This window comes from Myotis davidii, unplaced genomic scaffold, assembly GCF_000327345.1.
Source record: "Myotis davidii unplaced genomic scaffold, ASM32734v1 scaffold271, whole genome shotgun sequence".
Lineage (NCBI taxonomy): Eukaryota > Metazoa > Chordata > Mammalia > Chiroptera > Vespertilionidae > Myotis > Myotis davidii.
Window position 1 is genome coordinate 672,702 of NW_006284839.1, and position 6,210 is coordinate 678,911.

Sequence of the window (6,210 nt, forward strand, 5' to 3'; positions counted from 1 at the left end):
GTGGATGGAGCCCCGGCCTGCAGACTAAAGGGTCCTGGGTTCAATTCCAGTCAGGGCACATGCCCGGGTTGGGGGCTCCATCCCCAGTGGGGCGGGGGGGTGCAGGAGGAAGCCAAGCCATGATACTCATCATTGATGTTTCTGTCTCTCTCCCTCTCCCTTCCTCTCTGACATCAATTATATCTATCTATCTATCTATATAGATAGATATAGATATATTCATTTAATTCTCATAATAACCCCAAGGTCTAGATATGTGTATTATTATTTCCTCTCTATTTATAGGAAAGGAAACTTAGGCCTAGGAGGTTAGGTAGTTTGCCCAGGGTGCTGCAGTTAGTGAGGAGTGGCTCTGGGATCTGACCCTGGCATTCTGACTCTGATGTCCATGGTATTAGCCACTACTGGTCACTGCCTCTCCAAAAGGCTGTGTGGGATGTGGAGAACTGGGTACTTCTTTGGATGCCCACAGTGCTTCACTAGTTAGGCACTGCTACTGAACTACACTTCCCAGCATGCAACTAGGCTATCATCTTAACCCCTTCCTCACCAAAAAGTTCCTTACTTTCTTGTATAAAAAATGCTTAGTGGCAAATGTGGCAAAGTTTTGTCTCTCTAAAGGACAATTATACAATTGAGGCATGAATGCAGATGTAAGTGGGAGTAGATAGAGAAGATGGAAAGATTCCAAGTTAAAATATCTTTTGCATTTTTCAGTATTAAAAGGAAAACCTTGGGAATTACCATGGGAAAGATTGTTTTTTAATTTAGAAATGCATAATGTGGGAAGATCAGTAAGGCAGTTGTAATGCACCCATTCTCAAACTTGGCTGCACTTTGGAATCACCTCAGGAATTTTTTAAAATCCTTGGATTGCATCCTAGGTTCTAATTTATTTGGCCTGTAGTGCTACCCAGACATTGAGACTTTTAAAAGTTACATGAAATTCTAAAGTAAAGTAAAATTTGAGAATCCTGGCTTTAAAGGAAGGGAATATTCAGGTTGGGTCCTAAAGATTAATCAAAATGTGACTAGCTCAAGGAACCTTTTAAGAAAAAAGGGAGGGAGACATAACAGATTCTAATAGCGGTTCTTGGCCCTGGCTTCATGTTAGGATCACCTGGGAAATGTTTTTAAAAATACAGAGACCTGGTTCTTACCCAAGACTGATTGAATTAAAATCTCTGAGGATGTATGCTAGTACTGAAGCCACCCCTGAACAGTGGTTCTCAGAGTGTGTAGCCAGACCAGTAACATCAGCACCACCTGGGAACTTGCTAGAAACACACATTCTTGGGCCCCAACCCAGACAAATGGAAGGGGAGGGAGGGGAGGTGTGTGCAGCAATCTATGTTTTTACAAGGCTTCCAGATAATTCTGATGTACTCTTAAGTCTTGAGAACCACTGACCTGGGATATAGGCTCTGGTTTTCAAAGGAAGCTCTTGGGCTAGATGATCTGAAAGGATCCTCTACATGTAGATTGCCCCTGCCAGGAACCCTATTGGATAGTACATTACTAGAAAGCAAGGAGAATGTTGAGCACGCTCTTGCATGTCTACAAGTAAGTAGCTATTTGGGTTTTGTGAGTTCTGAGAACATTGGGCTTAGTTGCCTCTTGCTTCATGTTGCACCATATGCCTGAAGCTGGTGAATGGATAAACATTACTAGTGGCTATTCCTGGATGATCAAGAAGCCTTGCAAAGACAGAATGAATGATTATTTAGTGAGGAGAGAATTAAAGAAGACCCTGGGGCAGGGTAAGGGGGAGGAGGAGGACTTCTCATCATTTTGGTCTTAGAATTCCCATCAGGTGCTATGGGCATCAATTTAGAACACTACTGCCCTCCTAGGAGGTATTTGCCTGAGGGCATTACTGCTGTTACTCTGGCTGCAATTATTGGACTGAAGATGCTGACATCCTGAAACTCTTAGGACCTCTACACATATAACAAAGAAGTGTCCTGTCCCAAATGCTCTTAGCATTCCCACCAAGAGGGAAAAAGAGAAGTTCCCCAAGTGCCCCTCAGCAGATGAGTGGACATAGACCCATGTACTGCAGTTAAGCAAAATGGATATGATAAAGTACAAATCAAAATATACAGAAGCAAATGATCCCAAAATATGTTTGATAAAGTATGATTTTAGCATTTTCTCTGGAAATGTGCTTGAGTTTTTCAGAACCAAACATCAAAAATGCAGGCAAGGCCATGGTAGGCCATTCTTCCTACTGGCTAAACTGGAATAGAAAAAAAAAAAAGGCTGTTAGGGAATAAAACAAACATAATTCTAAGTCATGGGAAAGGTGAACATAATTGAGCCAGAAGTTTAATTTGGGGTGATTTTGTTGCCCTAGCGTGGGATTTGTTTATTGGACTATAAAGTTGAAAAAGTGATGATCCCCCTTTCTTCTTCTTCTACTTTGTGCCTGAATCACTCCCAAGATAGTTATTAGCAGTCATTTTTTCTTAAAACAGACACTCCTTCATCCTTTCAAGGAGACCATTAACTGCTTTTTGTTTGTTTTGGTTTAAGATTCCGAAATTAAAAGGAGAAGCATGCTTTGGAAAATTGAACTTCAAGATGTTGGATTTCAGGCTTTTGCTTTGGTCTTATCCCTTTAGAAAGGCTCTGTTTTGTTCTGCCTGGCTTTATACTGTCATTCTGATGGAACTAAGAGCTTTCCATTGTTGCCTGTGACTTGTGGCCTGTATTACACCCATTAGTTTCGGTTGGAATGATGACCCAAGAAGGTTGGAATTTGACCCAAGAAAATGGCAAGGGGATGACGGAACTGGTGATGACCATAGGATTAGTGACCACAGGATGGGCAGCGACAACAGGGAAGCATCAAGCTTCTATACCAGCCCCCTCCCAGGCCCCACGTTTGGCACTGCCCCTACTGCTCCCAGCAGTGGAGGGAGGAAGTGACTGTAGGATGAACATCAACAGGAGGAAACAATACTTGCTGGGTTTCCAGCAGGACAGATGCTCAATTGATCATCTTACCTGCCTTGCAAGTGAGGCAATATCCTCACTCTACAGTGAGGAAACAAGCTCACAGAGATTAAATGACTTCCCCAAGACTATTTAGTTTCAAACTAACTTCTGTCTGTTTCCAAAATGTTTATCATGTGATTCCTTACTTTTGATATATATGAAATTATGGGCAGTTCTTGAGGCCTTGTCCATATGAAGCAAGTATTATGCAAAATGTCTGTACAGTATTGTTTGTTAATATGAGGCATGGAAACCACTGAGGCTGACCTAGTCCTAGTTCCAGAGGCTCTCTGGGGATACCTGGGAGATCTCTTGGGCCATCCCAACCCAGTGGAATGCAATCTAGTGAGGAGGTTACAACTCATTATCTGACTGTCATTTACCAGTTCAGTGACCTTGGACAAGATTTTACACTCTCATCCTCAGTTTTCCTCATCTGTAGAATGGAGATAATTATTAGTACTCACCTCAGAGATGGCTATATAAAAAAGAAATGAGGTAATGGAAGAAAATGCCTATCACATAGCAAGCTACTATTATTTTGATCTATCTCCCACTATTCAAAGTACCCTTATTAGAGCCCCCCTCCTGTGGTTGTCAAAGTGACTGAGGAAGGAGGGATGAGAGGAGAAACCAGGCCAGAGAAGGGGGGTTGAACAGACTAGCATCACTGCATTCCTGACATGGGCTATACCCTTCAACCGCAGGTGGGTAAGTTATGGGAAGGTGACTAGAAAATTTTATGTTAAAAAGGTTTATAAGTTAGTAAGGTGTGTTGTGCAGATAAGAGTCCTCTCAGGTGATAAAAGTTATATTGGAGAGGGGCACATGTTTATAAATGGAGCTTATGTTACCTTTACAAAGGGAAACATACCCTGCTTCTGGACAGGAAGGGAAAGGGCAGAGAGCTAATTGCTTTCAGCTCAAAACAATTCTAAAAATAGTGGCATTTTTTTGGGTGACATACTCTGATCCCCTTTACCGGGCCTTGCTTGGGTAATAACATTGTGCTGAGAACCTTCATATGTCTATTATGTTATATCATTTGTTTCTCTTAACTCAGTGAGGTAGGTATTAGCCCATTTTTTCAGGTAAGGAAACTGAGGCTAAGAGGTGAAATAGGTCATAAACCTAACCAATGGCAGAGGTAGGATTTGAACCCAGGAAAATGAAAAATTAATTGATCATTTCTTAGTAAGGGGCAATTTTTTTTTCAGGAATGGAGGTGGGAGACACTATTGTTCCTAAAAAGGGACCTTTAGGGAGAATCATGAAAGGGACCCTTAGTAGTTGTAAATCCTCTGGCACCTAGTGGTGCTGGCCACAGGAGGAGCTCAATAAATATGAATTGAGTAAGTAGTAAGAGAGGACATGAAGAAGGGAGTGAGGGAATTCATGAAGCCCCTCAGATGGTCTCTCCCAAATCATCAGGACCCTTTCAAGCCTTCCCCTGACCAATCCCAGTCACAGGTCAGCTGCCTGTGCCCTCTTCTCTTGCATCTTGCAGCTCCCAGGAATTGGGGTGTGTGTGTGTGATTGGTTTCCCCCACTTTCTCTGGTCTCTGAAATCCTAGGTCTCAGCACTGGCTGCTCCTGTGATTCAGTCTCCTTGGCATCTTTAGATGCTGCTGCCCAGAAGAGGCACCCATAGCACCTTTCATCTCAAGGGACAGAGGATTACAATAAATAACAAATATAAGGACATTATAGAGGTGGTGGAAACTTCCCAAGTTCCACAAGTGGAGGAGCTTGGGAACTTTCCATAACCTGACTCCCTATATCATGGTCTCCCCAGAGTCAGACAACAGCCTTGCCCCTTGGTACATAGGTGATCTTGGGCAGATATTTAACTTTCTGGACCATCTGAAAAATGCACCTATCTCTGCAAGGTGGGGTGAGCATTCAAGAAGGTTGTGTATTTGAAAGTCTTAGCACAGAGTAAATGCTAAATATGTTGAAGTCCTACTCTCCACTATGACTATTATTGGAGACTGGGCCTTTGAGGAGGTAATTAAGGTTATAAGAGGTCATAAGGGTGGGGCCCTAATCCAATAGAACGAGTGTCCTTATATAAAAAGGAAGAGACATTAAGGGTACACCCACATGGAAAAGGCAATGTGAGGACACAGTGAGCAGGCAGCCATCTACAAGTTAAGAAGAGAAGCCTCAGCAGAAACCAAACCTGCTGACACTTCAATCTCAGACTTCTGGCTTCCAGAATTTTAAGAGAATAAATTTCTGTTGTTTAAGCCACCTAGTCTGGGTATTTTGTTATGGCAGTCCTAGCAGACTAATACAAATGTTAATTCTACTTCTTTTCTTAGTGTTTGAACAAACTCATACATTCAAAGGCAACTCAGAATTGGAACTACAAAACTTCTGATCTGCCTGAACCCAACTGGAGCCACTGGAACTCAAAACTTGGAAAGAAGACAAAGGGAGTTTAGCATGTCTTCTCAGTGTCATAGTGGAACACTGTTTACAGGCGTGCCCAAGGATTAACAATGAGCTGGGCTGAGGAATGAACCTTTGCTTGAATTTCTGCTTACTGTTGATCAAAGGCCAATTTTAAAGTTACTTCTGCACTAGTAGACTTGTGCCCAGTAGAGAAGTAAATCAATTCTGAAAGGTAAAATATGTAATTCTCAAGTTATAGTTCTATTGCCTGCAGGGCATTAGCCAATTTTATATCTAATCCAACTGTCTTCTACTAAGATTCTTTCTCCAATGCCTATATGATTCCAGTTCTAATTATCTTTAGAACCAGTTTCCCCTTCCGTCACTAATGAGTTGAATAAATCTCTGACATGTGTTCATACAAATATAGAATGAATACATGTCAGATATTTATGTTTTTGACTTTTGAAAACTATACTTTAGCAAGTACAAGGAATTCTAATATTTCTAAAATATAAATATCACACTTTAAGGTGATATAACGCCTTTTAGGATTGAGGTTTGTTTTTTTAATTTCTAGATTTCTGTATTAGTAGCTTTAAAGTGCCAATGTTCAGGAATCACAATATTTATTAGCTACAAAAGGATCTGATTCCTTCCACAGACAGAGCAAACCTAAAGTAGATTGTAAAGTTGTTTCCTTTATCCTTTGTTCTACTTTTTTTTCCTTCCCACCTTATCATATACTGACAGGGCTCTTTAGCCTGGCTCTGTTATTCTATCTCCTTGTCTCAGCTGGTAAGAAATGATCTG